We start from the raw sequence: 13,702 nt of genomic DNA, 5'->3' as shown, positions 1-13,702 counted from the left end.
CTGTATAAACCTGGGTTTTAGCTTCTGTATGCAATATCATCTTGGTCTTTGCTTTCAAATGTTTGAAACAATACACTTATAGAATAAAAAATGAAACACTATATAATTTCAGAATGTCTCATTTCTACTCCTATTTGTAGTTTAATGCAAAAGGAACCTCATGGACCTCTACCACATTTTTGCTCCTGACACCATACCAAACTTCCAGATGTATCAGTCATGTTTTAACACTTCAGTATGATGAAAGTTAGAGAGGATGGAAATGGAATGGGACTTGATTTTGATGTACTGAAGTTGCATTGCATGCAGGAAAACTGGCTCATTTTTAGTTTTTAAATATTAATGATTATATCTAGGAAGCACAGCTTACTTGAGAAAGTCTTGTCTGTTATAATAGTTATAAGAGAAACCCTGTATTATAAATTCTACTTCAAACTAGATGAATGTATCTTGAAACTACATTATGAGAATGTTTAGATTTCTAAAAGAGCACGGTTAAATGTATTTCCTTGTCCATCATTTATTTTGTCATTCATTCATCACATACATGAGGGTGTGCTATTTGAAAGAACTGTGAGAAATCTTGAGGATGTGATTTCTTTGTAGGTTCTGTTTCCTTGTAAAGATAATGCTTAATAATGTAAATATTGGTCATATACCACTAATTATTTTGACAGTTCAATATAATTTAATTTCTTATCCCCATTAATAATTGACAAAGACCAGATGTGAGTTTCTGAAAATCTACTTCTAAAATTCCTTCAACAGACCTGCAAATGTGTCGTACAAGATACAAGTATAACTCAGTTGTGTGACAGAAACACCAGACATGACTTTTCTTGGAGCTGTTGAAAGGCATTGTATAGACTTATGAAGCAAGTTACTTGTAAATGAACATGAAACCTAAGTCTGTGGAGCTAATCTGACCATGACAGCCCTGACCCCCATTCGTCACCAAAGTCGATTGAACCCCTCTTGCTGGCTGGTGTTAAGTTTCCCCCTTTCACTATTCAGGTGTCACTTGGTTCAAGAGGAAGATGTTGGCTGACAGGTTTTCTTCAAATAATATGAGTACCTCTGTTATTTTCACTCCTGAAATTGCTGCTGTTCTCCTTGTGTCTTATAAAATTATTGTTTTTTGTTTTTTACTTTTCATCAGTATCTTTTAAAGGGGTGTGTGTATTGGACTATATAGACGAGGTGGTATTTTCTAAAAACCCTAGGAATAATTCTTATTTTAGAATAAATTTCAAAAAAATATCGCTAAAGTTAGTATGATTTCTGTAGGCATCATGGATTTTATTCTGGAGGTTTGTAATGGAGTTTGCATGATAGTTTTTTGAAGGAAGTTCAGGTCTCCATTTGGAGGGGCTAGAAATCATGCAGAGTTCTCTTCTTTCCTTTCCTCTGCCTTCCATCTTTTCCCAGAGATGAGTATAAGGAGGGAGGATAATTTGCTAAGTTTTGGCAGTAGCATCCCCATTTTGATTTGTTTTTCTTTCTAAATGCAGGTATCGAATGACAGCATTGGCATTATCCTACTTAAAGTTTAAATGCAATAAAATCAAGAGCAAAGCATGCTTCCTACATTTCTCACACTCTGCAATGCCCAAAGAAATAATTTGGAGCTGAGCTACACCAGTGGGCTCTTTTTCAGTCCTAGAATAAAGAGAGGGAGCTTTAGTGTGTATAACCCCTTCCAGGGTCATCTCTCCTTCTACTCTTGAACTCAGGAAGTTCCAGGAGAATGCTAAGAGGTTCAGGCTTTCTCATACCTTGGCACCTAGGGCTGAAACACCTGGAGGCCAGCAGAGGCTACGTAGTGCCAACTTCTTAGTTCTTCCTCCTCCTAGAGGCTGCAGCCTTCTGTCTGTGGTCGCGGTTCATTTTCCCAGTATTCCCCAGAATAACCTCTGTCCTCTGGCCCTTCTGACTTTTGGTAAGGAGGCTTGCCAAGATATCTTCATTCCTGAGTCTCATTACCCACATCTGGGCCCAGTTTTCCCTGCCTAATTTCAAGCACTTTTCCAAGGATGGAACTTATGCTCCAGTCATCTTTGCTCTTTATGTCCAATGTCACACCTCAATCTTAATCTCTCCTCTTTAGAACACCATCAAGTCTTGCCAAATCTGTACACGGCTGGAACTGGCACTCTCCTTGGGGCTTATTTGCTATGAAATATTTTCTCTCTGAAGCAAGATTGCCCTTTCTACTTGTTTTTGTTTGCATTTCTCAGATCAGTTTCTTTCACTTGATCATCATTTCAACATGATCTCCTTCCTGACCCCCCTTCCACAGCAGGTTATAAAAAAAAGTGGCAAAGACCATTTTAAGCATTTAGATTCCAGCAATTTTCACATAACCAGAGGCTAGTGAGGGAGGCACTGATGTATGTAATGTGCTTCCCAACTGGCATGTGCTTCCTAGACATTCTCAATTAAATACATAAGAGCTCCATTTTTATTTTATGTGCACTTTTATTTTATTTTATTTTATTTTGAAATGGAGTGTTGCTCTTGTTGCCCAGACTGGAGTGCAACGGTGCAATCTCAGCTCACTGCAATATCTGCCTCCTGGGTTCAAGCAATTCTGTCTCAGCCTCCCAAGTAGCTGGGATTACAGGAGCGTGCCACCACACCCGGCTAATTTTTGTATTTTTAGTAGAGATGGGGTTTCACCGTATTGGTCAGGCTGGTCTTGATCTCCTGACCTCAGGTGATTGGCCCTCTTCAGCCTCCCAAAGTCCAGGGATTACAGGCATGAGCCACTGCGCCCAGCCTTTTGTGCAATTTTATGTTCAATGATCTCCAAATTTATTTACTGTTACAAGTATTTCTCTAAAATAACCCAGAACTATCTCAAATTACTAGGTGTTAGAGCTACTACAAATGACTTATCTTCAAACATGATCTCTTTCTGATTTTCTTAAAGTGAAGGCTTTCAAAACAAGACATATATTTCATGGAAATGTAGTTAGTATCATGTTTTAAACAAGACATTTTCTTAAAGTAACAACTCCTAGATTTTTTTAGTAGCAAAGCGCTTGAATATTGGGAGACCCAAACTGAATTGCATGGGCAAGTACTAAAGGCAGTATTTGGTATGCTGACTTTAAAAACTGAGATTCTGTTTGAGGAGATACCAATTTAACATCAAACTTAAGGTAGAGATTTTCCTTTCATGAATCTTTCATGCAATACATTTCTTTTGCTGTTAATGTGGACGTCAAGAGTCAAGAAAGGGTATTTGCAGAAAGTAACGTCTGAGATGAGACTCAAAGAATAAGCACATGTTGGCTAAACAAAGTAAAAGTGAAAGTGTTTCAATCAGAATCAGAAAGAAAGGAAACAGCATACAAAAAGGCCCAGAAGTAACAGAGGAGGAATGAAGGGAAGAGAAAGAGTGAGACCTCATCAGAACTGTAGAAGTGCAGCCTTGAGAACAAGAGGAGGAGTGGGCAGTGAGGGGCTGGTGTAGCAAGGGAGACATGATGCCAGGCAGACACACAGAGCCAGCTCATGGAGAGCTACCTGTATGATGAAAGCTTTGGCTTTCTCCTAAAGTCAATAAGGAAATTCTAAATAATTTTTAGACAAGGAGAAACATGAGTATACTGCATTTTAAATCATGCAGGCTGTAATGCAGATAATGAATTGAAATGGTATAAAGTTGGAGGAATAGCATCCCACCGTTTTGGCTTGGAGAATGTGTAGGTCAAGAGAGTGGCAGCTCAGTCTGGGAACCTATCTCATGAAATTCCAGATATGTATATTATTATCTGCTGGGTGAGGCTTTCTATCTTGGTGTTTTGGTTATTTAAAATGGAAACACCGTTAAGTTCATCTTTGTCTTGCAAACAATAACAGAAAAGCAACGCGTTGATTTTGGCTTATTCTGATACATATGCCTGGCATAGAGGAATTGACTGGGTTTCAAAATATTAGAATTTCTGCTTGTTAATGTGTGGTTTCTTCGGTGAGAATTTTATGTAGAATAAAATTGGGGGCTACTCACAGAAACTAAAAGAGAGTGATGGGAAATAGTATTTTAACATTTTACCGCTGTAGTGAGTTTCTTTTTTATTGTTATTTTAAAAAACAGGTAATATCAACTGACAAGAGTCAAATAAATTAATAAAAAGCATAGACTGGTGCTCCTAACAGCAAGTTTTTAGAAATTTGTTACCCTAAGCTCTTATTCTCCAGATGTTATTCAGATTCTCAGTTCTAGGTCTGCCTCATGATTTAGTACATGCCTCATTTAGCATAGAAGAACTATAAAAAATATAGGGCTCTGCCCACAGTAAACCTTTCATAGAGACCAAGACATTATATTAAAACTGTTCTTTGGGCCAAGATCCTTTCTGGAGCATTCTTTGGCCATTTACAAATTTCTTTACGTGAGTTCATTGCAAATATACCCAGAAAGCATTGATTTCAGATGTACGGCTGAGTTAAGAACTTTGGGTACATGTTAACACAATTTATTTACCTCCTATTATGCCTGTTGATTGTCAGTAGCAGAGAGTAATTACCTACTATGTGCCTGGAACTGGTGTCGTGAATTGAGCAGTGAACAAAACAGTCTTGTTTTTATGTTCTGGGAGTGGGAAGACAGAAATAAATACATAGACCAAGGGGGCCAGATATAACTATTTTAGGCTTTGTGGGGTGTATGGTTTCTGTTACAACTACTTACCTCTATTGTTTTAGCAATGAATTTGCGTGTCTGTGTTCCAATAACACTGTACTTACAAAAATAGAGTATGGGCCAGGTTTGTTCTATAAGCCATATAGTTTGCTGACCCCTAACATAGATCATTAAATAAGGAAGTTCATCTTATCTACTAATAAGAAAGAAAATAGAATAGGATAATATGGAAGGAAGTAGTTGTGACAGCTTTCGCCAAAGTGATTGTGCAAGACTTTTTTTGTGATTGGGTTAAATCAGTGTCCAAGTGATTAAAGAGCAAGTTGTCAATATCATCTATTTATCATCTATTTACCGTTCTCTTAAAATTATATATAAAGCTATGAAAATTAAGTTATATATCACACGTTTATAGGAGGTGGGAATCATATAGAACATGCTGACATATACCTGGACTCAATAATTGTTGTGCTATTGTTGAAGAGAGTTTCAGATAATATCTTTCTCAAAAGTTCCAGGCTTCTTTAATTCATACTTCCCTCTGAATTTCCATGGCATTTATTAAATGATGAGATTCACTTAGCCCCAAGAAAATGTAACATTGGTTAGTGTATCTTTTGTGTATGCTGACCTGAAGTGTGTGGGCAGTGTTATATATTAGTTTCTAAATTGGCCTCTCAGCTTGGCATCTTCTGTCGTTGGCATGTCATAACCATTGAATTACCATTTTATGAGGATCAGAAAAGTTAAAAGAGAGTGCAGCTAGTATTCCAAGAAGAGGTGGCTCAGATTGATAATTTGCTTTCACAATGCACGAAAACTTCCTATATGGAAAACATTAGCTGAAGGAAAAGGAGAGGCTTACTTGTGAATCTCAAGTGATCTCTCTAAGATTTGTAGACTTAGTTGTTTTATGTGTACTGTAGTTGTTGTTAAATCCTAAGCCATACAACAAATTAAAGAGTACAAGTTTATGAACAATACTCTGTGTCATTTGGCTCCCTTTGTTGATGCATGTGGAATAATCTGTCAGACAACAGGTGTTACCTCTTGTATATAAGGAACTGGATAGAAGCCATGGCTTCAGACCTCGACGATCCAGTTTAAGAAAGACTCAAGAGTTAATTACACAAATAAAATAAGACAAAATGAAAAGTTCCATGAAGCAGCATTATTTAGAGTACATATTCATTCAACAAAATTGTGCTGAGTACTTATAATGAGCTGGATATTGTTCTAGACACTGATGAATTGTAACAAGTAGGATCAATATGATATAGATTTATCTGGAAAGCTTTCAAAGAGAAGGTATAAATTCACCAGTGTCCTGAGAAGTATTTGGGATTTTAATTTGAGAGCACCATTTTAAAGGGTAAGCATGGCAGAGGAATAGGAAGAACTCAAGGTCTCTTCGAACAATGAGCACAATTAGTTTGACTGGAGATTATGTAGAGAATTCCAGCAGGGAATAATGTGAGAAAGGTAGGTTGGGGGCAATTGTTGGAGGGCCTTGATAAAGTCAAAATTTTGGTATTTTAACCTGAAGGCATTACACAACAATTGGAGATACTGAGCAATAGCATGGTAAATTGAAATTTAACCCAATTAATCTGACAGAGATTTGTATGTACAATTATAGGTGGAGCAGAAAGAAACCAAAGGCAATTCTGCCAATTAGGAGGCTATTTCAGTTGTTCATATGCTATGCACATTCACAAAAATGGTAGAATGGGAAAATGACAGGCAATATTAGTGGTATTTTGAGGGTAGACTTGATTGGCTATTAATGGAATAGAGGGAAAAAGTGAAGAAGAAACTAGAATTTTGAAAATAGTGATTTCTTAAAACAAATAACTCCACCCCTAGAAAAAAATTTAGTTGAAATCTTTCTAGCTTAAAAGAGTTTCTGAGGTGAAATGATTCTGTCGTCCACTTGCTACATAACCTTGATCAAGTCTCTGTGACTCATCTATGATGCGAATTATAATGCTACTCATTTTTAGAGGGCTGATTATTCATTCAGCTGATATTCCATCAATTATTGTCTAGCTCCTGGGAATAGAGTGATGAATGAGACAAGGTCCCTGCCATTAAGTATATTTTCTGGTGGAGACAGATTCTTTCTCAGTGAGCAAATATACAGGTAATTTTGAGTTCTAATAAGATTAAACCTTGAGTTGAAAGGAAACATTTGATTCAATGTAGAATAATAGGGCTCAGGAGGGGTTACTTTGGGTAAAGCTTGAAGAGATGGCCTCTCCAAGGAAGTGATATTTGAAGTGAGATGATGAGAAGGAGCCAGGCTTGCGAAGAGCAGGAAAAGCAGTTCAGAGGTAACAGGAAGAGCAAGTGCAAAGGCTGGCTTATTTGAGGAGCAGTGTAGCAGACTTTTTAGGAAATGCGCACTTACAAATGTAATACTTAATTGTTAGTCTGTGGGTAGCAATCATAGCAGATTTAAAAGGGTCACATGCCCTCTAGTGTCCTCTATGGCTTATTTAATCCTGTTAATAGGCTTTTCCAAGTGCCATGAAGAATGTTGAAACTGTGAATGTGTGCATTGGTTCTGTGAAATGCATTACTCTTTCTTTATGTAGGAAACAGAATTCTGAGAAGGCAGCTCTGTTGAAGAGGAATATATTTATTTATTTTTGTAAATGAGAAGGAATGGAAACAGAGGGGAACAAGAAGTGTTCTGTTGAGAGGGATGACTTGCATATTTTAGTTTGGTCTGTTCATTCTTATATAAACTAGGGCAAAACAATGACCCCATTAAGGTTTTTTTTTTCACTTCAGTGTTTTTTTGGGGGGGATAAAATAAAGGAAAAAAAATAGAATCAGGGAATACTTTGATTCTGTTGTGTGGGTTTAAATTCTATCTCTCCACCCACAAAAAAATTCTGAAAAATGGTTCTTGGAATTTTTTTCTTCATGATCCCTAGTAATTGCCCTCATTTTGTGCCCATCTCCCTAGTTTTGGAGATGATGGGGAGACAATAGAGAATAGAGTGAAAATGTGGGGATGGTGCCCACCTCTACACCTATATCTGAGTTCTTGTTTGTTCTGTAGCCATATTGGTCTTCTCTTTTTTCAACACAGTGTGTTGTATCTTGTTCAAGGGCCTTTTGAAATACAATACCTCAGCTGGGCACGGTGGCTCATTCCTGTAATCCCAGCACTTTGGGAGACTGAGGTGAGCACATCACTTGAGGTCAGGAGATCCAGACCAGTCTGGCCAACATGGTGAAACCCTGTCTCTACTAAAAATATATAAATTAGCCAGGTGTGGTGGCATGGGCCTGTAATCCCAGCTACTCGGGAGGCTGAGACAGGAAAATTGCTTGAACCCGGGAGGCAGAGGTTGCTGTAAGCCAATATCGTGCCACTGCACTCCAGCCTGGGCAACAAAGAGCGAAACTCCGTCTCAAAAAACAACAAAAAAAAGAATTACAGTAACTCTTTCTGGGATGTACCTCCCTTCTCTATCCATTGTCTAACATCTCATTTCAATTCTTTTTAGTGGTTACTCCCAATGTCCTGTCCTACAACTAACCAACCTTCCTCCCAAAATTAGGCCACTGTTAGATTAGGTCTCCCTGTTGGGGATAATGATCCCAACCACCCTGTAATTTTCTTTCATGACATTCATGATGCCATAATCTTTGCTGTGTTTTATTCCGTTCTTTACTGCTTTTGACCTTAAGGGTTGACTTGGGGTTGATTGTTACTCTCTTCCCAGTGCAGTGTACTTTCTAGTACATTGCGTGGTATATATGAGTTGCTTAATAATTATTTGTCAAATGAATTGAGCTAAAACAAACAGGTACTGTTTAGACATAATACAGGATTTTGGGAAGTCAGGGAACTCTGAAAAGTAGAAAAGTAATTTCACTAGCTAGGGTTAAGATTGGCTGTGAGGGCCGGACATGGCTCACGCCTGTAATCCCAGCACTTTAGGAGGCTGAGGCGGGCAGATCACGAGGTCAGGAGATTGAGACCATCCTGGCCAACATGGAGAAACCCTGTCTCTACTAAAAATACAAAAATTAACCGGACGTGGTGGCGCACGCTTGTAATCCCAGCTATTCAGAAGTCTGAGGCAGGAGAATTGCTTGAACCCGGGAGGCAGAAACTGCAGTGAGCCAAAATTGTGCCACTGCACTCCAGCCTGGGCAACAGAGCGGAACCACCTTGGATCATATGTGACTGAGACCTACCACTGTCTCTCTGTCTGGGCAACACAGCAAGACTCTGTCTCAAAAAAAGATTGTAAGATTGTCTTACAGAAACAATCTTACAGAAACAATCAAGCAGTAGTTACTTAAACAACAGTAACAGAAAACAATCAAGCAGCAGTTACTTAAAGAAGATAAAAGATTGTTTCTTCATCATAAAATTCCAGGTGGTTTGATGACTCGAAGTCCCCACAGACTCAGTTACTCAAGCTCAATACTCTGCCATCACTGGTGGTAGGTCTCAGACACATATGGTCCAAGGTGGTTCTGTGTCTCAGGCAAAAAGATGGAGAAAAAGATGGCTTTTATAAGGAATTGCATGTTTTTCTTTTTTTTTTTTTTTTGAGGTGGAGTCTGGCTCTGTCACCCAGGCTGGAGTGCAGTGGCGCGATCTCGGCTCACCGCAAGCTCAACCTCCCGGGTTCACGCCATTCTCCTGCCTCAGCCTCCCGAGTAGCTGGGACTACAGAAGCCCGCCACCTTGCCCGGCTAATTTTTTTGTATTTTTAGTAGAGACGGGGTTTCACCATGTTAGTCAGGATGGTCTTGAACTCCTGACCTTGTGATCAGCCCGTCTCGGCCTCCCAAAGTGCTGGGATTACAGGCGTGAGCCACTGCGCCCGGCCTAGGAATTGCATGTTTTTCTGATGAATATATTGACTTGGAAATAGCTTAATTCTAACTTGGATTCAGGATTAAATTCAATCAGCCTTCTATGTCTGTAAATTTCAAAAAGTATGACAAAGTAAATGTGGTTCAGAAATTTTAAAAAGATAATCACAGCATCTTGACCATTTACAAAGCAGAGCATTCTGAATTAGGGCATTTGACCTCATAACATCCCCCAAAACTAGATAGATTAAGAGGTGAGAACCTGAGAAAAAAGCAGATCAGAGTAGAGACAGACAGCTTATAAGTGATAGAGTCAAGACTGAACCATGTTCGTCCTATGTTAAGTCCAAGTTCTTCATCCTGTTCCCAAGGGCATGTCAAAGCCTGACATGTAAAGCTATGGATGAAAAAAGATGGATCACCTAAGTGTCTTTCTGGTAAAGTAGGCAATATAGAAAGGGAGCATGCATTATGGTATTTTTATGGATAGCTAGCATTCTTAATCATAGCTCTTAGCGAAATTGCATATAGAGTCTTGCTTAATTACTGCAGCAAAACTGGAAGTTGCAGAATGGCAGAGTCTGCTGTCCTTTGGTAAACAAGGGACAGCCCACACACACTACAGACATCCTGTGGTCCACACTGTACTGTCACTTAGCAATCAAGAGGAGATTTCTTTGTATTCCGAGCTATTCACTGAGGTGGGGGCGGGAGGTGCGGGGCGATCTCCTAGAAGGCCCTTCAGAACTAGGCCACGTAGAGAGTTAGATTAAATGAAACTCAAGGGTATTATGGCTTTTCTCACAGAATATCTATATCCTGACATGTTCCCGCCTCTGCTGCTGAAGCAGGTCATGTATGAGTGCAGCTGCCACTCAGCCTGATTTAGATGTTTTCACTCACAGGTTTAATTAAAATTTCTAGCAAGCACCATCTATCATTTCTGTTTTGTAATTTTTTCTCTCTGAGAGAAAAAAGTTCAGTGCTCATGACCTCTTGCATGGTTATGGTGCCTTTCTTTCTGTAGGAAGAGATTAGTAACCCCTTTAACAACATATAGATTTTCATTGGGAACCTTGATTGAAAGAAAATCGTAATTGTTAGTCTGTGTTTTGAGCTAAAGATATGTGGGTAAACTCCCTGAGGTCTATTATTGACCCCAGTGTAATATATTATATGGTCCAAAAAATATAATATTAGCAGGAATTGTTTTTTTATAATACTGTAATGTAACAAAGCAGTTCCCCTCTAGGACCGTCTAGATCCCTGGGTCTTGTGCTTATAGAAATTGGGATTCATAGGTTAATTTCAGTGTTTCAGAAAGGACAATGGAACTTGAACCTTTACCAATAGCTAGGTTGCATTGACTCACCAAATAACATACTTTAGGCCAAATTAATATAAAAATTGCTTCTTTCTACTAATCAGTTGATGTTCTGCATTTCATATATTTTTTTCTTAATTAAAATGGGGACCAAGTTATTTATTAATGAATAACATCTGCTGATAAAGTCTTTCAGCATGGTATGTGAAAAATAATGCAGATTTTGGAAGGAATTGTAAGGTGGAACCCTGGTCCTGACTGTTTTGTCACTTTGAATAAGTTATGCAATGATTGTGGGAATGAATTCCCTCATCTACATAAAAGGGATTAATAATATTAATTAGACAGATTTGTTGTGAGAGTTGGAGAGGACACCCAGCTCATAACTAGCACATAGTAGCCTAGCCTCTTAATGATGGAGAGTTATCATCAGCAGTAGAAGCAGCAGTAGCATCATTATCATTCTTTTTCTTTCAAAACCGGAAGTTTAAAAGAAAAAGTTAAGGGGTTCCTTAGCTGTGAGTCAAATGGAAAGCACTGTGTTTTGTCTTTCTTTTTCAACTTTTATTTTAGAATCAGAGACTGTATGTGCAGGTTTGTTACAAAGCTATATTGCCCAGTGCTGAGGTTGGGGTATGACTTGAACCCATCATCCAGGTAGTAAGCATAGTATCCAACAGGGAGTTTTTCAGCTCTTGCTCCCACATCCTTCTCCCCTGTAGTAGTCCCCAGTGTCTATTGTTCTCATCTTTATGTCCACATGTACCCAATGTTTAGCTCTCCCTAATAAGTGAGAACATACAGTACGTTGTTTTCTGTTCCCATGTTAGTTCATTTAGGGTAATGGCCTCCAGCTGCATCCATGTAGCTGCAAATAATAATAACCATAATAATGTGATTTTGTTCTTTTTTTTTTTTTGGCTGTATAGTGTGTATATACCATGGTATATATGTACCATATTTTCTTTATCCAATCTACAACTAATAGCCACCTAGGTTGATTCCATGTCTTTGCTCTTGTGAATACTGCTGCAATGAACATACACATGCATGTGTTCCTTTGGTAGAATGATTATTTTCCTTTAGGTACATACCCAGTCATGAGATTGCTGGGTCAAATAGTGGTTCCACTCTTTGTGCATTGAGAAATCTCCAAACTGGTCTTCACAGAGCTGGACTAATTTACATACCCCAATAACATTGTGTAAATGTCCCCCTTTCTCTGCAACCTTGCCAACATCCTTTTCTTTTTGACATAACAAAGCCATTCTGACTGGTACAAGATGGCATCTCATTGTGGTTTTGATTTGCATTTCTCTTTTGACTAGTGATGAGCATTTTTTCATGTTTGTTAGCCACTTGTTTGTCTTCTTTTGAGAGGTTCTGTTCGTGTCTTTTGTCCACTTTTTAATGGGGCTATTTGGTTTTTGCCTGTTGAATTCTTTAAGCTCTTTATAGATTCCGGATATCACACTTTTATCAGAGATACAGCTTGTGAATGTTTTCTCCCATTCTGTAACATGTCTGTTTACTTCCTTGATAGTTTCTCTTCCTTTGTAGAAACTCTTTAGTTTAATTTGGTCCCACTTATCAATTTTTGTTTTTATTGCAGTGCTGCTCTTGAGGACTTAGCCATAATTTCTTTGCAAAGGCTCCTTATGACTTGCCATGTGCTTTTTGTTCCTGTTACTCCCACAGGCCGAGTTTTCCAGTAACTTTTGAAACAGTTTGTACACCTGCATAGAGCCTCTCTCTGGCCCTTTAAGGATTCCACTTACTTACTTTTTTTGAGTTAGCACGCCTGTGGGAGGAGTGGAAATTCTTTATTTGCCCTTTGTGAGTTTTTACTCCAATCCCCATATCAAGAAGGATATTTCCTAGGTTTTCTTGTAGGATTTTTACAGTTTGAGACATATTTAAGTCTTTAATCCACCTTGGATTATTTTTTGTACATGTGTAAGGAAGGAGTCCAGTTTTGTTCTTCTGCATATGCTTAGCCAGCCGTTCCAGCATCATTTATTGAATTAGCGTCTTTTCCCCATTGCTTATTTTTGTCAAGTTTGTCAAAGATCAGTTGATTGTGGGTGTGTGGTTTTATTTCTGCATTCTCTCTTCTGTTCCATTGGTCTGTATTTCTGTTTCTATACTTGGACCTTGCTGTTTTGGTTACTGTAGCCTTATAGTATAGTTTGAAGTTGGGTAATACAGTGCCTCTGGTCTTGTTCTTTTTGCTTAGGATTGCTTTGGCTATTTGGACTCATTTTGGTTTCATATGAATTTTAGCTTTTTCTATGTCTGAAAAATGATTGGTAGTTTGATAGGAATAGTGTTGAATCTGTAAATTGGGAAGCAGTGTTTGAGTACTCATGAAGTCAAGACTCAACTGATCTGTGTTTGTATTTTCTGTTATAAACTATCTTGGGAAAGTAATGATATCATTTAAGGGTTCCTTGTCTTCAATGATAAGAAGGAAAGCTTTGGATTGATAATAGTAAGTTACTAGTAAAGTTAACTAAATTTCAAGGTACTTTCTAGGTCAGATAGTTCATATTCCTTACCATATACCAACCTCCCCAGGTCTGATACAGATGGTTTTGTTTGGCAAGGCATGAATCCTCTGTAACTCTAAATTTCCTTATCTATAGAATGGATATAGAAATAACTGCCTTCCAAGTGATTATACATTAAGAGCCTGGTATATAATAGTCATTGCTCACAATGTAAATGGTAGCTGCTTACTCAGCCTTTCCCCACAAGCAAGGTTTCATAGGTTTTTCACCATCCTATGCACATTTATTGTATATGCTCCAAGTTGACTATATCCCTCCTCCAATATGAGCCTCAGAATCAAACCCAGTCCTATAAATATGCTCTAATAA

At 38.3% G+C, this 13,702-nt stretch overlaps 1 protein-coding gene across 5 annotated transcripts in view; it reads left to right on the top strand.

The window, feature by feature from the left end:
• GAS2 (growth arrest specific 2) overlaps window positions 1-13,702 on the top strand; it is a 144,536-nt gene that overhangs the window by 102,824 nt on the left and 28,010 nt on the right. The gene's annotated exons all lie outside the window — the stretch shown is intronic.

Source organism: Macaca thibetana, chromosome 14 (assembly GCF_024542745.1).
Source record: "Macaca thibetana thibetana isolate TM-01 chromosome 14, ASM2454274v1, whole genome shotgun sequence".
NCBI lineage: Eukaryota > Metazoa > Chordata > Mammalia > Primates > Cercopithecidae > Macaca > Macaca thibetana.
The sequence above is the reverse complement of the archived record's forward strand: the minus strand, read 5'-3'. Positions and strand labels throughout refer to the sequence as shown.